General features: G+C 42.3%; 1 non-coding gene across 1 annotated transcript; it reads left to right on the top strand.

The window, feature by feature from the left end:
• Positions 1 to 14,249: 14,249 nt before the first annotated feature.
• TRNAQ-UUG (transfer RNA glutamine (anticodon UUG)) lies at positions 14,250 to 14,321 on the top strand. Its single transcript has one exon. It is a non-coding gene; the product is annotated as a tRNA-Gln (tRNA).
• Positions 14,322 to 21,172: the final 6,851 nt, after the last annotated feature.

Consider the following 21,172-nt stretch of genomic DNA (forward strand, 5'->3'; position numbering starts at 1 on the left):
ATAGATATGCTCTCTTACAAACAAGTGCTACTTTGTAATCTCATTATGAGATGTGTTCGTCTACTAGTATAATGAAATTCCACTGTATCATGACTTTCTTTCTCTGTGTTTATAGAGCGATTGCATCAAGTAGGCATGATAAATTTGAATGTGGCAAGTTAGTATGCTACCTTTTCTACTTACTTTTCGTGGTAGTACAAATGGAATGATAGGTTGACTCATGATCCTTCCTACATGATTAGTATCCCCGGTTATGTACAATACTAAAACACATATATATATATGGATGACATTGAAGATTAGGGTGTTTTGCACCCACCAAAACTTGTGTGGCTCTCTTCTGGCTCTCCCTCTCTCTCACCCTCTTCCATTTTCTGCTTTTGTTGAGAGAGATCTCAATTGGTATCAGAGCATGGGTTGTTTATCTGATGCTTGTGGGTGGTCTAGCTGAGCCCATGTGTGAGCCCAGAGCCTGAAGTTTACTGCTGCAGCTCTGTGGGAGGAAGGAGAAGCTCTGTGGGTGGGCTTACCTGCATCCCGGTGTGCAAAGCCTTAAAAAGAGTGGTATTGGAACCTTATAGATGTCTCTGGGTGATTTTGGCAAAACCTTTGAGTGGTTTTAAAGAGCCTAGAGTGGGTTTTTGGAAGAAAAAAAGTAGGAGATGTTTTCTCTGTGTGGGTGATGATTTTTGCTCAGGATCATCTCATGGGTACTATTGGTGCTGCGATTCCCTATTCTTGGACTCTGTGGCTCATCTTGTGAGCTCAAAATCCAATTTTGTTTTCTTCTTGAGCCTCTGGCGTCCCTTGTTATAAAATATCTCATGAGTTTCCATTGCCTTCCGAAGCTCTTCTAGGCCTCCATCTAGCTTTTGGAAGCCCAAGAGAAGTAGCAGAAGTAGGAAAAACCCATTGGAAGCAATCAATTTGCAATCTTTGAGCTCATGTAAGCTTCGGATGCTTGTGATTTGAATACACTTCTAGGGACAACCATTTTTTGTTTCATCTGTTCCAATGGATCGGGGACGAGCCAGAAGTGTTGCCTGTGAATTTCGGGTGATTAGGTGAAGCATTCGAGGAGTTAAAGATCTCTCTGTGTTGACAATATTTGTCTCTATTGTAGTTTCTTCATAGTTTTTTACACAGGTGCCACGTGGTATTATCTGCTAAGGTTTTAAAAACTACAAGGGTTGGCTCCCCATTTCACATCTATTGGTTGGGATTTAGAGTTCCAATAGAAGAGAGATATTCATAGATTGTCTTGTCGAGTCTGTTTATGAAGTGACTTCCATGTTTTGAGGCATCTCTGGTTTTATTTTCAAGAGCAGTCATTATTGTGGGACCATGATTTTTGGGACATACCTTATGCAAATCACTCTAGTTGCAATTTGAGCCTTGTGTGCTTATTCGTGGTGTGCATTGGCTTGTAGTGGAAAGGAACACAGGCACGCTACATCATTGTGGCCACTGATTACTTTACAAAATGGGCTGAAGCTAAAGCAATTAGAAAGGCAAATGCCAGAAGCACAGCAAGATTCTTATACGAAAATGTGATCATCCGATTCGGATGCCCCATTGAAATTGTGTCGGATAGAGGCACACATTTTGTCAATGAGGTAATCCAAGAACTCTTGTCTAGCTTTATGGTAATCCATAGAAAAAGCACACCCTACTACCCCCAAGGGAATGGACAGGCTGAATCCACCAACAAAATAATATGCATTATCCTCACCAAGGTAGTAGAACCACAACATTCTGATTGGGCAGTGAAACTGAATGCAGCCTTATGGGCACTTGAGATTTTTTGTGGATAATGGCACTGGTGCCAATCTCATTTGTGTTAGTCATAAAGAGAATCATATCAATGCCCACTGAAGTTAGATTGTAGAGAATTCTCTATGTGAGTTTGTACAGAATGGCACTTGTGCCAATCTCATGTAATTCATGTACCCCCTTATTTTGTCACTAGTCTAATCCTTTGTTTTAGGATTTACAACATAACTACTAGACCTTGAGCTTTGCTAATGGGATGCATAGGAATTATTTTACCTTGGACCCTGGGAGTCATCCTAATCCATGAGAGTTTGTGGAGAATGGAACTGTTGCCAATCTCCACAATCTCAATTAGTTTGCCACTCTCATTCTATGTCTATGTTAGTGTCAAGTATATTGGCAGTATTATCATGCTAAAAGGGAAGATGGAAACAGATGTGGGAACATTTATGCATAACATTTTTGGAACATTGGCACTCTCTATCATAATGGCACTGGTGCCACTCACATTCTACGTCTATGTTAGTGTCAAGAAAATTGCTAGCAGTGCCATGCTAATAGGGAAGATGGAAATAGATGTGGAACATTTTTGCATAACATTTTTGAGACATTGGCCATCTCTATCGGGATGGCACTCTCTATCAAAATGGCACTGGTGCCACTCTCATTCTATGTCTATGTCAGTCTCAAGTAGATTTGTAGCAGTGCCATGCTGATAGCACAGATGGAAATAGATGTGGAACATTGGCACTCTCCATGAGGATGCCACTCTCTATTAGAATTGCACTGGTGCCATTCTCTAGCAGAATGGCACTGGTGCCACTCTCATTCTATATCTATGTCTATGTCAATGCCAAGTAGATTGGCAGTAGTGCCACGCTATCGGGGAAGATGGAAATATATGTGGGAACATTTATGCATAGCATTTTTTAGACATTGGCACTCTCTATCAAGATGGCACTCTCTATCAAAATGGCACTGGTGCCCTCTCATTCTATGTCTATGTCAGTGTCAAGTCATGTACCTCCTTATATTGTTGCTAGTCCAGACCTTTGTTTTAGGATTTATAACATAACTACTAGACCTTGACCTTTGGTAATGGGATGCATAGGAAATATTTTACCTTAGACCCTGGGAGTCATCCTAATCCATGAGAGTTTGTGGAGAATGGAACTAGTGCCAATCTCCACAATCTCAAGTAGTTGCCACTCTCATTCTATGTCTATGTCAGTGCCAATCTCATTTGTGTTAGTCACAAAGAGAATCATATCAATGCCCACTGAAGTTAGATTGTAGAGAATTCTCTATGTGAGTTTGTACAGAATGGCACTGGTGCCAATCTCATTTGTGTTAGTCACAAAGAGAATCATATCAATGCCCACTGAAGTTAGATTGTAGAGAATTCTCTATGTGAGTTTGTATAGAATGGCACTTGTGCCAATCTCATGCAATTCATGTACCTCCTTATTTTGTCACTAGTCCAATCCTTTGTTTTAGGATTTACAACATAACTACTAGACCTTGAGCTTTGCTAATGGGATGCATAGGAATTATTTTACCTTGGACCCTGGGAGTCATCCTAATCCATGAGAGTTTGTGGAGAATGGAACTGTTGCCAATCTCCACAATCTCAATTAGTTTGCCACTCTCATTCTATGTCTATATCAGTGTCAAGTATATTGGCAGTATTATCATGCTAAAAGGGAGGATGGAAACAGATGTGGGAACATTTATGCATAACATTTTTAAGGCATTGGCACTCTCTATTAAGATGGCACTCTCTATCATAATGGCACTGGTGCCACTCACATTCTATGTCTATGTTAGTGTCAAGAAAATTGCTAGCAGTGCCATGCTAATAGGGAAGATGGAAACAGATGTGGAACATCTTTGCATAACATTTTTGAGACATTGACCATCTCTATCGGGATGGAAATATATGTGGGAACATTTATGCATAACATTTTTGAGACATTGGCACTCTCTATCAAGATGGCACTCTCTATCAGAATGGCACTGGTGCCCTCTCATTCTATGTCTATGTCAGTGTCAAGTCATGTACCTCCTTATTTTGTCGCTAGTCCAGGCCTTTGTTTTAGGATTTATAACATAACTACTAGACCTTGACCTTTGGTAATGGGATGCATAGGAATTATTTTACCTTGGACCCTGGGAGTCATCCTAATCCATGAGAGTTTGTGCAGAATGGAACTAGTGCCAATCTCCACAATCTCAATTAGTTTGCCACTCTCATTCTATGTCTATGTTAGTGTCAAGTAGATTGGCAGCAATGTCATGCTAAAAGGGGAGATGGAAACATATGTGGGAATATTTATGCATCAAATTTTTGAGACAGACATTGGCACTCTCTATCAGGATGGCACTCTCTATCAAAATGGCACTAGTGCCACTCTCATTCTATGTCTATGTCAGTGTCAAGTAGATTGGTAGCAGTGCCATGCTAATAGGGAAGATGGAAACAAATGTGGGAGATTTTTGCATAACATTTTTGAGACATTGGCCATCTCTATCTGGATAGAACTCTCTATTAGAGTGGAATTGGTGCCATTCTCTATCAGAATGGCACTGGTACCACTCTCATCCTATGTCTATGCAAGTGTCAAGTAGATTAGCAACACTGCCATGTTGATAAGGAAGATGGAAACATATGTGAAACATTGGCACTCTCTATGAGGATGGCACTCTTTATCAGAATGGCACTGGTGCCATTCTCAATCATAATGGCACTGGTGCCTATGTCTATGTCAATGTCAAGTGGATTGGCAGCAGTGCCATGCTGATAGGGAAGATGGAAACAAATGTGGGACAGTTATGCATAACATTTTTGAGACATTGGCACACTGCCACTATCCACAAACTCTCATGGATCAGAATGGCACTGGTGCCCATCTCATTTGTGACAGTCACAAAGACAATCAAATTAGTGCCCATTGAAATTAGATTGTAGAGAATTCTCCATGTGAGTTTGTATAGAATGGCACTTGTGCCAATCTCATGGAATTCATGTACCTCCTCCTTATTTTGTCACTGGACCCTCGGAGCCATCCTCATCCATGAGAGTTTGTGGAGAATGGCACTCCTGCCAATCTCCACAATCTCAATTAGTTTTCCACTCTCATTCTATGTCGATATCAGTGTCAAGTAGATTGCCAAGTAGTGCCATGCGAAAAGGGAAGCTACATACAGATGTGGGAATATTTATGCATAACATTTTTGAGACATTGGCACTCTCTATCAGGATGGCACTCTCTATCAGAATGGCAATGGTGCCACTCTCATTCTATGTCTATGTCAGTGTCAAGTAGATTGGTAGCAGTGCCATGCTGATAGGGAAGATGGAAACAAATGTGGAATATTTCTGCATAATATTTTTGAGACATTGGCCATCTCCATCAGGATGGCACTCTCTATCAAAATGGCACTAGTGCCTCATTCTATGGCTATGTCACTCTCAAGTAGATTGGTAGCAATGCCGTCTGATAGGGAAGATGGAAACAGATGTGGAACATTGGCACTCTCTATGAGGATGGCATTCTCTATCAGAATGGCACTGGTGCCACTCTCATTCTATGTCGATGTCAATGTCAAGTAGATTGGCAGCAGTGCCATGCTAATGGGGAAGATGGAAATAGATGTGGAAAAATTTATGCATAACATTTTTGAGACATTGGCACTCTCTATTAGGATGGCACTCTCTATTAGAATGGCATTGGTGCCACTCTCATTCTATGTCTATGTCAGTGTCAAGTAGATTGGCAGCAGTACCATGTTGATAGAGAAGATGGAAACATATGTGGGACATATATGCATAACATTTTTGAGACATTGGCACAATGTCACTATCCACAAACTCTCATGGATCCGAATGGCACTGGTGCCAATCTGAATTGTGATAGTCACAACGAGAATCAGATCAGTGCTCGGTGAAGTTAGATTATAGAGAATTCTCCATGTGAATTTGTATAGAATGGCACTTGTGCCAATCTCATGCAATTCATGTACCTCCTTCTTATTTTATCACTAGACCCTAGGAGTGCCATCCTAATCCATGAGAGTTTGTGGAGAATGGCACTAGTGCCAATCTCCACAATCTCAATTAGTTTGCCACTCTCATTCTATGTCTATGTCAGTGTTAAGTGGATTGGCAGCAGTGCCATGCTAACAAGGAAGATGAAAAATAGATGAGGGAACATATATGCATTAAATGTTTGAGACATTGGCACTCTCTATCAGCACTCCGAATTGCATACTTGGATTCATCAGTATGAACATGAAAATCAATATCACAATTGGGAGATATAAGGATGGGTGTTGTGATTAGGCGCCACTTTAAAAGCTCAAAGGCTTGGTCGCACTCTTCGGTCCATAAGAATTCCACTAATAATTTGTAAAGTGGTCTATCTATCATGGCATATTGCAATATAAATCTTCTATAATATCCAACATGTCCCATAAAGACCTGTACACCTTTGGAATTTGTAGGAGGAGGCAATTCCATGATGATTTCGATTTTGTCCATGTCAATTGGCAATACCATGTTGAGAGACGATGTGTCCCAAAACAACTCCGCGGGTGACCATGAACTAGCATTTTGTTGGATTTAGGGAGATGCCATACTCCCTGCATTTGATTAGTACTACTTCAAGACATTTGAAGTGGTCTTTTTTGTTTGAATGGATGCACAAGTCATCCAAGAACACCTGTAAAAACTTATTCAGAAATGACTTGAAAGCTATGAACATGACTCGCTGGAATGTGGCCGGGGCATTACAAAGGCCGAATGGCATGACTCTATATGCAAAAATACCCCATTCTGTAGCAAATGCTATTTTTGATTGGTCTTTAGGAGCAATTTGCACTTGGTTATAGCCACTGAAGCCATCCAAGAAGCTATATATTTCGGAGCCTGCCACCTTTTCCAACACTATTTCTGTTAAGGGTAGGAGATAGTGATCCCTAATTGTGGCGGCATTCACGTTTTTTAAGTTCACGCATATTCTGAGCTTCTTGTTGTGTTTAGGCACAATGACGATGGGTGAAACCCAATCAGTGTGCTCTATCTCGTAGATGAATCCGGCATCTAGGAGTTTTTCTAGCTCGTCATAAACCATGGTGCCATACTTAGGATTTGTGCGATAAGGTCCACATACCTTAGGGTGAGCACCTTCCCTTATAGGTATCATGTATATTGCCACTTCTGGTGAAATTCCTTTCATCTCTTTGTATGACCATGCGAGGCAGTCACGGTATTCCATTACGAGTGCTTTGAGTTTGGTTTCATCTTCTTGTCGAATCTAGGCACAATTAGTTTTATAGCTCCTATTTCCACATTCACCCTGACTGCGGTGTCGCGATTCTGGATTGTCAGTCTATCAATTCCCCAGTCATGGAGGACTGATGCTTCCCGTAACCAAGGACGTCCGAGTAAGATTTTATAGGATTTTTAGGGGAGATCCAAGATTGTGAATTGAAGGGAAAAGTGGACTCTTGCGATTTTTGTGGACACACCATTTACCATTCCCAAGGGTTTATAAAGCCCGTGAATCATTGGCAAGGCGTATATTGAAATTAGCCTTTTGCATTGGTGGGAGACCCCATTCTCCGTAGAGCTCCTTTGATAGGACATTTACACATGTTCCACCATCCACTATGGCTTGGACTTCATTATATGCCTTGTGGATCAAAGGCATAGTAATGTTGCATATGCCATCTCTCTCACCCATCCGCACAGGGATATCTTCGATGTCGTTCATAGGTGGAAGAGGATTTGGGAGTTCAATCCATCCTTTGAAACTCTCCTAGAGATTGGGACAATTTTGTAGGAGGATTCTGATGGGAATTGACACAGGGCAACTCAGGATGCTAGAGAGTGCGGCTCCTTCAAGTTGACATGGCGGTACATTATGTTGTGGAGTCTGTTGTTGGAGTAGAGGCTCGAGTACAGTATCAATACTTTGTGGGGGCAAGTCATGGATTGGGTCTTGAGCTTGCTTGTCAGCCTCAAATTGAGCTTGTTTCTCAGCTTAAAATTGAGCTTGTTCCTTTAGTACCCATTGTTGAAGTGCCTGAAAATGAGCCTTCTCCACCTCTGCATTTGGGTATGGAGCTTCTTTTATTTGAGGCTCGGGAGTTGATGTGGATGAGCTCGGTTGCTCATTGCTTGGCGGAGGTGGAGGCACTTGTGCTTTCTTTTTAAGAAGTCAATTTGGTTGGATTGCAATGTTAGGGTTCACTTGCCGGGGACCCAGACTTTGACGGTCCACCCCAATGATGTTGAGTGGGACGTCAGGCTTAACCTCTATTTGTTGTGGGACTTTATTTTTCATGGGACAATCCATACATGCATGTCCTATGCCACAATCTCTGCAGAGTGGTTGGAATGTAGTGGGGCTACCACGATGAGGGGTGATTTTCTCCACAACTGTAGCACTTAATTGGTGCTCAATATGTGTTGGGACATACTTGATTTGCATAAACTGGTATTAGACCCTTTGCACCTTCTACATAGTACACTGGGTACTCTGTTTCATACTCAAATGACAAGTCTACTTCCTTGGCTTGTAATTGACATATTGGAACTGCATAAGGAGCTAGATTTGGTGCTCTTGGATATGGTCGTGGATTCAGATTCCTGAGTAGTTGTGGGACTTGTGTCCGAATGGGAACAGGATTTAGCCTCAGAGCTGGGGGCACTTGCGCAAGTGCCGGTTGCTTGTACACTGGCATGGGTGCTGCTTGGTATTGTTGAGGTCGAGGCGGGTTGTTGTGCCGCCGACGACACAGATTTGGCACCACAACCTTGGCGTTGGATTTGCTTGTGCAGTGATATTGGCTCTTAAAACCGGGCAGTCATTTGCTATATGATTGGCCATGGAATGTGGACACCAGACATTTTCTCGCCGTGGATATGTCTAAGTTGGCAGCTGAGAAAAGTGAAGTTTTTGTTCCATGGCTTGTATCATGTCTTCTTTCAGCTTCATGGTCATGGCCTGTAGGCAATCTTCATTTGATGTTTCGGTAATGGACTTGAATTTGCCTTTTTTCGAGTGCTTATCTCGAGTACTAGATCTACCATCATCACTGCTAGTGTCCGAGTTGGTCATGCCATCCTTGATGTCAATGGCTGCCGCATGAGCAACACTGAACGTTTCATAGCTGCTTATCTTTTTCATATCCTTTTAGATTTTCTTTCTTAGTCCTGCAATGAACCATGCTGTGAGGTACTTTGCATCTGGGCGTGGGTCACATTTGGCGATTAATCTTTTCATCTTACCCAGGTACGTGCGTACATCTCCTCATCAGCCTTGTTTGAATCTTACTTAGTTGGAGAGTGGGATCATCTTGTAGCCTCTCCGTTTGAAAGCATCGTTTGAATTCTGTTTGAAGTAGGTCCCATGTGGCACGCTCTTCCACTAGAAGGTCTAGGTACCATTCAGACGCTTCATCAGTTAAGGCCATGGGAAACCAAGCCACCTTGGTTTCATGGGATTGATCTCCACCTGTGCAGCATGCGGCATCAAAATGCTAAAGGAATCAGCTAGATCTCCCCTACCATTATATTTGGGAAGTTCCAATTTTCCCAAGGGACACCTGCCTTGAGTGCTATTATTTCTTCGATTAAAGAAATTGTCAGCCTCTGCATCAAGGTCGATATCCCCATCATTGTCGTGACGGCGTCCAGCCATGTTGTGGCGTGGAGGAGTCAAAGGGAGTGATTGAATTTCAGGGGGGGATTCGGGATAGAGGATTGTTGGAGGCAGTGGTTGCAGTGGAGTTGTATGTGAATTTGGCGAGCGTTGGAGTTGGAGGCATTGGCCGAAATGTAACTGCATGCAGATTGGGCGAGATTTGCAAAGGGTGTCTCTGCCGCAAGTGCAGGTGTGGATATAGTTTTGTTGGGAGGGTTAGAGTGGTGTTAGTTTGTGTAGGTACCATCATGTTAATAATGTGCCTAAGATTGTCCTACGTGTGTAGGGAACTGTGTCGATGCAGACGGATCGTTAATCGGAGGTCACGGCATGAAGATACGAGCGAATTTGTGCGAAATAAGGCCCACACGAGGGCACGAATGAGCGAGTGCTAGGGATGCTGAAATGGAGTGAAATGGGCTAGAAAAATACCTCGTAGCGTGGTGTTTTTGTGTGTGAAATCTGGGTTCAAACGAGGTCTAGTTTGGGTCCCAATTGAGCGAGTTACGGACCTTTAAAGTTAGATAGAATTTTAGGGGTCCTTTAGGGTTTAGTGTGAATGGAGTTTGAGGTTGAACTAGGAGTTGAGGTAAATTCTAGTTAGAGTAACGAATGGTTAGTTTGACTCAATCAGTTCAGTTCGTCTAATTGAATAGTTCGTTTGACTGACAGTTAGTCTCTCTAACCAAGCTTAACTAAACTTTACCTAATTAACTAAACCACGGTTAAATTCTCCTAAATCTAGTAAACCAAACCTATCGTAGTTAGCACAAACATAACTACAATTACTTTAACCTAACCCTAAGTTTAAATGAAACCTAACCTTAACCTAACCTAACTACACTAGGTTAGAACTCTGGTTTTTTTAAAATTAATAAATTAAAAAAACAAATTTAATTTAATTTTATAATTGGGGGGGTGGCGTTCGCCACCAGCGAGGGGGGCTGGAGGGAGGGGTGGTGAAGGGGCGAGCGAAGGGGTCGGGAAGGGGCGGGCAGAGGGGGGTGGCGAAGGGGCGGGCGGACTCCGCCACTGGTGGGGCGAGCGCCGCTGCAGGCACTGCCGCCCATAGCAGCGAGGCTGAACCTAAGGGCCTTAAGCCCTTAGGATTAAAAGGGCCTTAGGTCCTTAGATTAGGGAGAGGTTTGTGAGCGGGGGTAGAGAGAGAGAGAGATAAAAGGGGGGAAACAGATAGAGATAGATAGAGAGAGAGAGAGAGAGAGAGAGAGAGAGAGAGAGAGAGAGAGAGAGAGAGAGAGAAGGGGGGAAAGAGAGAGAGAGAGAGAGAGAGAGAGAGAGAGGAGAGAGAGAGAGAGAGAGAGAGAGAGAGAGGGGGCGGGTGAGGGAGTGGGAGGGTGAAGGGGGGGGGGAGAGAGAGAGAGAGAGAGAGAGAAGAGAGGAGAGAGAGAGAGGGGGGGGGAGGGGGTGAGGGGAGGGGGGGGGGGGGGGGGTGGAGGGAGGGGGGGGTGGGAGGGATGGAGGGAGGGGAGGGTGGGGGGGGGGTGGAGAGGGAGGGGGGGGGGAGGGAGGAGGGGGGGGGGTGGGAGAGGGAGGGGGGAAAAGATGGAGGGGAGGGTGAAGGAGAGATGGAGGAGGGGGATGGGGAAAAAAAGAAAAGAAAAAGAAACTTGGATATGGAGAAGAAAGACGAAAACAACTTTGATTGAAATCCAAAGGAAGGAAGAGATGGTCACCTGAACGCTCTCCAAGTCTTTCTCGATGTAACAAGATTGTTGAGGACCAATGGATGGTGGATGGATGGCTAGGTTATCGCTGCGAGATGGGCTCAAAGTAACTTACCATGTGAAGATGGGAGTAGGGTGGTGGTCGATGGAGAGGGAGGAGTGTCTTGCGTAGGGCTCGGAATGGGGAAGAGGATGGAGGCAAGATGTGAAAGAAAAAGTATGAGAGGGATGGGTGCTCTTTTATAGGGAAGGAGGAGGTGGTGTGGATTTAGTGTACATCTTTGAATTTGTCCAAGTTTGACTAGGGAGGTGGTTTTAATTTTTCTTTTGGGTTATGACATTTAGAACCTTTAATCATCGATTGCCCATAACTTTTGGTGGTTGAGTCAGAATGTGCTTCCATAAAAAAGAGAAATGTTCAAAATTTCAAGCTCTATAGTCTGACAACCATCACATGGTCTAATTTATTCCTTAAGGTGCTGTTTTTTAAGAAAACATGCATTTTCCTAAACCGATAACGAAGAGTTTCAGCTAGGAAATTTAAAAAAAAAAACTTGAGTTGGAAAAATTTTAGCTCTCCTAGCTCTTGAGTGATGTGTTCATGAAAGTTCAAAGTAGTTTGTTTCTTACACCTACCTGCATATGTTTACTAATTACTTGAGACGCTAGTCTCCCCGGCAGCGACGCCAAATGTTGGTTCTCTCCCACAGCTTCCATGGGAAGAGTAGGGTATTCTGAGTATGCAGGGTTCCGAGGCTTTTTGTCACCTACAGATATATCAGGGTTGTCGTTTGTAGTATACGTGTAAGTTAGGACCTCGAGTCGTGTTCCGTTGAGAGACATAGGCTTAAGTGTGGTAAGCAAACATAGTGCATGTATGTGTAAAAGAAACGTGTATCATCATGGTTGAGGTAATGAAGGTTTTCGTCTTCATTGGGGGTTGTAGGGTTAGAAGGAGGTTCCAGAGTTTAGAAGGAGGTTCTAGGGTTTAGAAGAGGTTCTAAGGTTAGAAGGAGGATCCAAGGTTTAGAAGGAGGTTTCAGAGTTTAGAAGAGGTTCCAAGGTTAAGGGTAGATCTAGTACATGGTGGAGAACTCGTCTCCCTTGTAGATCATGGAGGTTAAGGGTTGAGGAACTAAGGGTTTAGGGGGAGCATAGGAGTGGGAGAGGAAGAAGGTGTAAGAGAATGGGGGAAAGAAGAGAGAGGAAGAAGGAGGAAGGAGGAGGAAGGAGGAGAAGGGAGGAGGAGGGAGGAGGAGGAGGAGGAGAGAGAAGGAGAAGGAGGGAGAAGGAGAAGGGAGGAGGAGGGAGGAGGAGGAGGAAGAGGGAGGAGGAGAAGAAGGGAGGAGGAGGAGGGAGGAGGAGAGGGGGAGGATGGGTTGCAAGGTTAAAGGAGAGGGGAGTAGGAGTTGCAAGGTTAGGACATGCTTTTGGACGTGGAGTACAAGGAAGCATGGACACTTCAGACAATGGCTTGGAATACCAAAGTAGAACTCAACACAATGCCCCCAAAGAGTGTGGGCTTCATTTTATTATGGGGTATTTATACAAGTTGGAGAGCTTCCCTCTCTGCATGTAGGAATTGTAAGACATTCTCTCTCTACATGTAGAACTTGCATATAGAAGTTGCATGTAGGAGTTGCATGTAGAACTCACATATAGGAGTTGCATGTAGAACTCACATGTAGGAGTTGCATGTAGAACTCGGATGTAGGAGTTGCATGTAGAACTCGCATGTAGGAGTTGCATGTAGGAATCGTATGTAGAACTTGCATGTAGAACATGCAAGTTGGATTTCTAAGAGGGATTATTTCTAGCCTTATGCAAGTACAAGCGGAGCTTTGCCACTACTCTACACACACATTCTGTCCTACCTAAGTCCATGTTGGCACAGAGATAACAATGAGACAGAGCCTTGCATACACAACCTATACACTTGTCGATGAGGAGAGGGTGATAAGGCTAGCAATCCAAGCCACACACGTAGCCCCAACTGACACACACAAAACTAAAAAATAAGAGAAAGAAGTTAAAAACTCACCAGAAAGATCAAGACACTCTCACGAATGGGGATATATGCAATCAAATGATGTGAAAGCGCTCTTTTATAGCTTTTACTTGAATCAACGGCACGGTAGTGCCTGATAAATGGATGTAACCAAGTGGACCACTAGAAACAATGATGCAACACAAAACGTCTTAACAGCCCATGCTTTTTAAATAGCCACCATATGCCATAAAAAATGCACCACCCATAAACCAAATGCAAAATGAATCCAAAAAAGAGGTAAAGCCATAAATTTTCCTTCCTCGTCTACATTTCACAATAAACTGTAAACACGCCTAGAGTGACACGCAACGAACACCCCAAACCTTTCAGTCGATGAATATCACGAATAGCAGAATGAAGCTCGTTGCAGTCCCCGACGATTTCGCATACCACATTGAAATCTCCATAGCTACTTTTCTTTTTTTGTGAAATCTCCGTAGCCACACAAACCACATGAAATCTCCATAGCCATACAAAGGTGCAAGAAGAATCGAACAAAATTGCATAAACCTGCCTAATGAAATACAAAAGCGGCGAGCGGTATGAGAGAACAACCTCGAGAAGAATGAAGCCTGATGATCTCTAACCCTAAAAATGGACCATACTAATTAACGGTCCTCTAAAGTCGTCCCGTTTCATATGATCATCGGCGTCATTCGGATAGGTTCATGAATAATACTGAAGGTTGCCAATGCGGTGAGCTTCAAACTGAGAAAGAGGCAAGCGATGAAGACTGAGCATGATGCTACAAGCAAATTATGTACGATGAAACCGTGGAATTTGCCCTGCCATGCCTGAGTGACTCATGCTCTAGAGTAGTTAGCTTATACTTTCGTTGAGATTGTTCCATGGATTTCGAGGACAGCCACAACGAGGATAAGCAGGAAGGATAGCAAAGCCAACGAGTGTGAATATATAATGACGCAGTCTCCACGCAAAGCAGGAATCCCAGATACGTAATGGAGAATCGCCCGACATCATAGTCTAAGTTTTAAATATATTATAAACTTTTACAACTCAATGTAACATACGGGTTCCGTGGTGTAGTGGTTAGCACTCTGGACTTTGAATCCAGCGACCTGGGTTCGACTCCCGGCGGGACCTCTTTCGCTCGAGCCGATAAGAAGGTATCGATTTCCATCTTTCGATAGGCAAGGGTTTTGAGTGGGAGGACAATATGTAACGTAGCAATTTGAACTTCTTCAATGGGTCTTCAAGCAGGCTGGGTTGTTCGGGAAGCTATCCATTCCTCTTTTAATAGGCAAGGGGACTAAAATCTAAGCACTTGCTTCTAGAAAAGTGAGCCTTGATCCAATTGAAATTGAGGAATACACCATGATGATGCGTAGACTAGTGTCAAAATAAGCTGGAAATGAGATCTTTCTTCTTTTGATGCCTCATATCTTGTACAAGAAAGTCTCACAAAGCATGTTTATGACATGAAAAGCATCTTTGACTACTGTGGGATAAAGAGCAGTTAGCCACGAAAGCACATGTTACTGTAGAGTCCTGCGTAGACTTTTGGAGCTAAGAGTCTCCATTAATGCTTGGGTTGATCGGCTAGTCGATTTGACTTGGCGAATCGACTAGTTTTCACCAATACTAGGCTTGTTGAAAATCGACTAGCCAATCAGCTCCAACCATTAACTATGCCTCTTAGCTCCAGAACTCTGCGCGAGAGATGTTGTAGTGTTGAAATGTTGAAATGTAGGTCGTAACACGCCCCCATGGACATCTTGGACTAAGTAGAAATAATGGAAAAATAGAGGCTAAGGGGCTGGGTGCCTTAACATGTGGCATTGCCATGGGAGTAATCCGATAAGCAATGCTACACCTAGGTCACCTAAAGATATAAGGGCTACTAAGTGACACCCCTCCTCACATCCCTCCCGGGACCTAGCGTCAAAATAAGTTGAAAATGAGATCTTTCTTCTTTGGATGCCTCATATCTTGTAGAAGAAAGTCTCACAAAGCATGTTTATGACATGAAAAGCATCTTTGACTACTGTGGGATAAAGAGCAGTTAGCCACGAAAGCACATGTTACTGCAGAGTCCTGCGTAGACTTTTGGAGCTAAGAGTCTCCATTAATGCTTGGGTTGATCGGCTAGTCGATTTGACTTGGCGAATCGACTAGTTTTCACCAATACTAGGCTTGTTGAAAATCGACTAGCCAATCAGCTCCAACCATTAACTATGTCTCTTAGCTCCAGAACTCTGCGCGAAAAATAGACATCTTGGACTAAGTAGAAATAATGGAAAAATAGAGGCTAAGGGGCTGGGTGCCTTAACATGTGGCATTGCCATGGGAGTAATCCGATAAGCAATGCTACACCTAGGTCACCTAAAGATATAAGGGCTACTAAGTGACACCCCTCCTCACATCCCTCCCGGGACCTAGCGTCAAAATAAGTTGAAAATGAGATCTTTCTTCTTTGGATGCCTCATATCTTGTAGAAGAAAGTCTCACAAAGCATGTTTATGACATGAAAAGCATCTTTGACTACTGTGGGATAAAGAGTAGTTAGCCACGAAAGCACATGTTACTGCAGAGTCCTGCGTAGACTTTTGGAGCTAAGAGTCTCCATTAATGCTTGGGTTGATCGGCTAGTCAATTTGACTTGGCGATTCGGCCAATTTTCACCAATACTAGGCTTGTTGAAAATCGACTAGCCAATCAGCTCCAACCATTAACTATGTCTCTTAGCTCCAGAACTTTGCGCGAGAGATGTTGTAGTGTTGAAATGTAGGTTGTAACACGCCCCCATGGACATCTTCGACTAAGTAGAAATAATGGAAAACTAGAGGCTAAGGGGCTCGGTGCCTTAACATATGGCATTGCCATGGGAGTAATCCGATAAGCAATGCTACACCTAACACCCCTCCTCACATCCCTCCCGGGACCTTTTAGGGAGTTGAGGAGGCCATGTGTGCGGCTACGGGATTGGGGAGTGGGACCCATGCACCTCCACGACGACACGTGGCACATTCTGTCACTTTCAACATAGAGATGTTCGAATCGTGAGACTTGGTGGCGATAACACGTGCGGATTGCGCGGTACCTCTCTATCACCTAATCTGCCATGACTTTCAACATAGTATTAGAGATGTTCGAATCGTGAGACTTGGTGGCGATAACACGTGCGGATTGCGCGGTACCTCTGTATCACCTAATCTGTAATTCATGGCGCTACAGGCTGGCGGCTGTCTCCTATAGCATGCAATCAATGCATGCGACTGCGTGCCCTAGGATGTGGCAACCCGCACAGAAGGTTGTTGTGATGACTGGCGACATGGCGCGCGACTACGGGAAGTGGCAACGTGCATGTGCACGATCGACTTGATTTGACGGCTCTGATTTGGTGACATCTGACTGGCGGCTCTGCGTGATTAGCTGTTCTGACCTGCAGCTCTATGTGATTGGTCCATTCTTCTGTGATTGATGTTCACTGGTCCAGTCAAGGTGTTAGGACCAAGGATGTGTGTGGAAATGTAGGGACCAAGGATGTGTGTGGAAATGTAGGGCCTCGTACCCCCCCATGGGCAGCTTGGACTGAGTAGAAATAATGGAAACACCTCCATGATGACACGTGGCACTATCGTTCTATGTTGGAATAGCCCCAACTTTTTTTTGGGGGGAGGGGGGTTTGGCGAGACCTAGAAGCTATGGAATGCAAAAAAATTCCAAAGTTAAGATAAAAAGCTAGCCTTAGGGTTCTATCTTCCACATCAAAAAGTGCAATTGCGAGAAGCACTTTCTTCATAGGCTAGGAGCATCAGAATGTCCCCAAATGTGTGGACATCTTAGGAAAGGCATGAATTACAACATTAAGTTAGAATACCAGTGAGCAACCTGAACTTTGTGGAATTGTTTATTCTCAAGAACCCACCCAACCTAGACCACTTGACGTGATTATTTATTGTCAAGAACCCACCACTTTGTGGGATTATTGACATGTTAGTATGCCAACTATCAAGCACTTCATCCATAATCTCGTCCAAGAAATTCTACTCAAGAGATGAAAACCTAGATCTCACACCAGCTTGATCCCTAAAGTACCACCTAGCTACATGATCATCCCATAGATTCATATATTTGTAGAGAGCAAACGGAGCAATCTCAACAAGGATTTGTTGAGTTCCACTAGATTGGCAAGGTGAGATTTACATCCCCTCTCAACTCTATGCTACCTTCCCACTATAGCCTAGATGTAAGAAGCTTCCAAGCGTAACATAGACATAAGGTTTGAATGCTTCACCTTCAAAGGGAAAGGAGAGAAAAGCTTGTCTTGCCAACTCAATCCATGCCATTTACCAAATCTTCTTTCCAAACTTTGATCCAAACATGTTCTCCCCAGGGTGCTTTAGAGAAGGGTAGCCTTATTAGCCATTTATAGACTAGTGAGATAGATTTGAGCTTCACAGATGGGACACCCAGATCACCATTATCTTTGCTTGTAGTTATGCCTTCCAATGGCACATCATGAATCTTTCTACAACATGGCTCCTCCATCCATAAAAACCTGTTGACCTCTCTTTCCAACTTAGCCCAATGAGTCTTGTTGAAGAACCACAAACTACCCACATAAACCATAGAATAGGCTAGCACACACTTTACTTAATAGTCCTTGCATTCTATCCTAGGCATCTTCCTCTCCATTTGGCCAACTTTTGTTTTATTTTGGAGTAAAACTAGTCAAATAATTGTGCGATAGAGACATATACATCCAAGCATGCTCCCAAATGCCTAAAAAATGACGTGAGGTATCTAAGAGAGACCTCCTTTTTTACAACTCAAGAGTTAGTGTCATCACCAAATAGTTACATAGTGAGTACTTTCTAAAAGTCAGTCCTCTATTGTAGAATTAGAAATCATATTCCTAACAGAATAGAGAAGAGATTATGTTACAAGAGCGATGATGTCCAAGTCTAAGTCAAATACAAACCAAATCACATGCGAGCATAACCAAATACTACAGCATGGTTTTAAAAAAAATTCAAAGATATTTCTACCTTGAACTAATCCATGTTGCTCTCATCCACAAGTCTAGGGATGATCCACTTGAGCCTTAAATCCATGCTTTGGCCATCATCTTGTATGTCATGGTGGTGAACATGATGAGGGAATTCCAATCTTTAACAAACATTTTATTTAGCCTCTTAGGAATGAACTTGATCAACACTAGATTGAATGTGTTCGAGAGAATACCTCTCTCAGACACAACATTCACCATTTCTATGAACTCTAGATCAAGAAAATCCTCGAAATTTTTGTAAAAAGACCATCAAGCCCACGGACCTTCTCTTCCTTTAGAGAGCCTCTCACCCTTCTGCATAAGACCAGTTAATCTTCTCTTATTCAAAAGAGACTCAACATTATGCTACTATGGAGGAGCTTTTCCGAGTATTCCCTGCACATGCTACACACACACACACACAAGGATCCTCCCATCACTATCATGGAAGGAGACTTGGATAGTAAAATATCCACTCCACTTGATCCTCTAGATGGGTTATGAACAACAAACCATAGACCTTCAAAACATCCTTAGATTTTTTGATCTTAATCTCTTGCAAACAATTTAACATTTTCAAATCTAATGAGCAAGCCTTTTATATATTTACTAAGCAAAGACCACAAACATTCCAAGAGATTAAATAAATGAATTGAGCATTCTGCTTGATTGAGTTGACTATTTGATCAAGATCTAACAGACCTCCAAGACCACCATTGGGATCACCAAACCTCTTGCCATCTAGAAGACTTCTTGGATTTAGAGGACCAACATCACTCAAAGTCATTTTGAAAGATGGAGAACGAATTATCCATGTTTTGCATTGTCTGAGCCATCTATTTGATTCTTCTAACTTTTTCAAGGGCTAACACTATTAGTAGAAGGGATATTTTCCTTGGGGATGCACTTGGAAATGTTTTTATTTGTGATTCCTTTTCCTAGATCAAATAGCATCTCCTTTTCTCTAAGTAGAACCAGGGGGGGTGCGCAGGGGTGCTGAGAAGAGATGTTTTGACCACAATGTTACAGAGAACTTTTACTTGAATCTTGTTCTTGTTTGGGATATACAGATCCATCTTCAATGCTCTTTGTAGAGGTTCCTTTGATGTATTTCTTATGGACTTACCACCCATCTGGTTCGTGTTTATCCTTATCCCTAGTAGTGATAGAATTAGCTTTAATAGAAGAGGAGGCATCCATAATTCCTTTGACTTTGAGCCCTTCAATAGATCCTTTCATTGGCCTTGATGGGAAACTCCTAGCATAATGGTTGACTACTTGCAAAGAAGACATGCATCTAGGAAAAGCTCAAAAACAGCCATTTAATTCCATATAACCACAACCCCACCTTGATGCCCTAACACATTGATGGTGACAAAATTCATATTAGCAAAGGAATTTAGAAGACTTCATCCCCCTAGAACATTTCATGGCATAGAAGTAGAAAGAGAAATAAAGGAAGAACCATCCCAAAGAATTATAAGAGTAAGATAAAATGGGAGAATAACCAAAGGACAATCAATCAAAGAAATGAATGTGGGAGGAGAGGAGCAATTCAAGATAATTCATATTAAAATAAGGAGTTGCTGAAAGCATTCATCATGAAATTTTATGAATTATTTTGAGAATTCAATTGTGTGATCACTTGGAAATACATGAATTTATATGGAATACTTCCCTCACTCAAAAGAAAATCACATTGATCCCAAATGCAAAGCCAATAAGACAACAAAAGACATCGACCTGAATTATTCATATTAACGAGGAGTTGCCAAAATCGTTCATCATGAAATCTCATGAATTATTTTGACAATTCAATTATGTGTTCACTTGGGAATACGTGATTAAATGGGATACCTCCATTGCTAGGCCAACAGCAAAGCCCATTGATCCCAAATGTGAGGCCAATAAGGCAATTTGAATTATGCCAAAATTAATCAACTTAGACAAGTAGGATTATCTATTCTATGAACCAAAGTGATTGGTTATATCCAATTATAATTGTGTTTAAAAAAGAATGGGAAACTAAAGGCTTTTGTTGATTATATAACTCAAATGAATAGATAGGTAAAATCCCCTTTCCTTTGCTATTTACTCACAATATTCGGCATAAGATTGTAGGGCATGAAATGTACTCTTTCATGTATGTATATAGTGATTACAATCAAGTAATAATAACCAAGAGGAAAAGACAAATTTCCTCACCAATGGGGGGCCTTTGGGGGGCATTCCAAAATAGAAATTGGTGCTCTTGTACTCATGATGGAAACTTTACAAGAGAATATCAAGGAACTTTTGGCTATTTTTTTTAATGACTTCTTTGTGTATAGTACAAAAGAAAATTGGAATTTCAAGAATGATGTTTCACAAGTGTTGGGGTTGTGGGATTTCAATCAATGCTTATGAATGGTGTTTCACAATTGTAGGGATTGTGGGATTTCAATCAATCATTATGAATGTGTCTTTTGTGTGTTTCTAGGCATATTGCTTGAATGTACAATCTCAAGTCAAGTAATCATGATAGAAAAAATGAAGGTTGATGCAATATATAAAATGAAGGGACACACTAATATCAAAGAAGTACAATCTTTTGTGGGATTTCTTAGTTTTTATGGTAGTATTGGCAACAATTTTGTAAAGATTGAAGAGGCCACTACATCAGCTAACTAGATAAGTGGTAAAGTCCAAAGGAAACAAAGAAAGGGCAAGAGGCTTTCAATTTCTGAGCCCCAATTTTGAGGCAGCCGAACTGGGATGTGACCTTTTATGCTTCAATCATGGCAATTTGGTGATCTTACTCAACTAGAGGGGAAATTGGATTTTCAAAAATTGTATGCAAGGAAGATCCTATCCACACCTAAAAAGAACTACACAACAATGCTGAGAGAAGATCATAAATGATATATAGTGTACAAAAATTTAGACACTATTATTGAGTAAT

Source organism: Dipteris shenzhenensis, chromosome 19 (genome assembly GCF_047967505.1).
Source record: "Dipteris shenzhenensis isolate YYH24624 ecotype China chromosome 19, Dip_SZ_1.0, whole genome shotgun sequence".
Classification (NCBI taxonomy): domain Eukaryota; kingdom Viridiplantae; phylum Streptophyta; class Polypodiopsida; order Gleicheniales; family Dipteridaceae; genus Dipteris; species Dipteris shenzhenensis.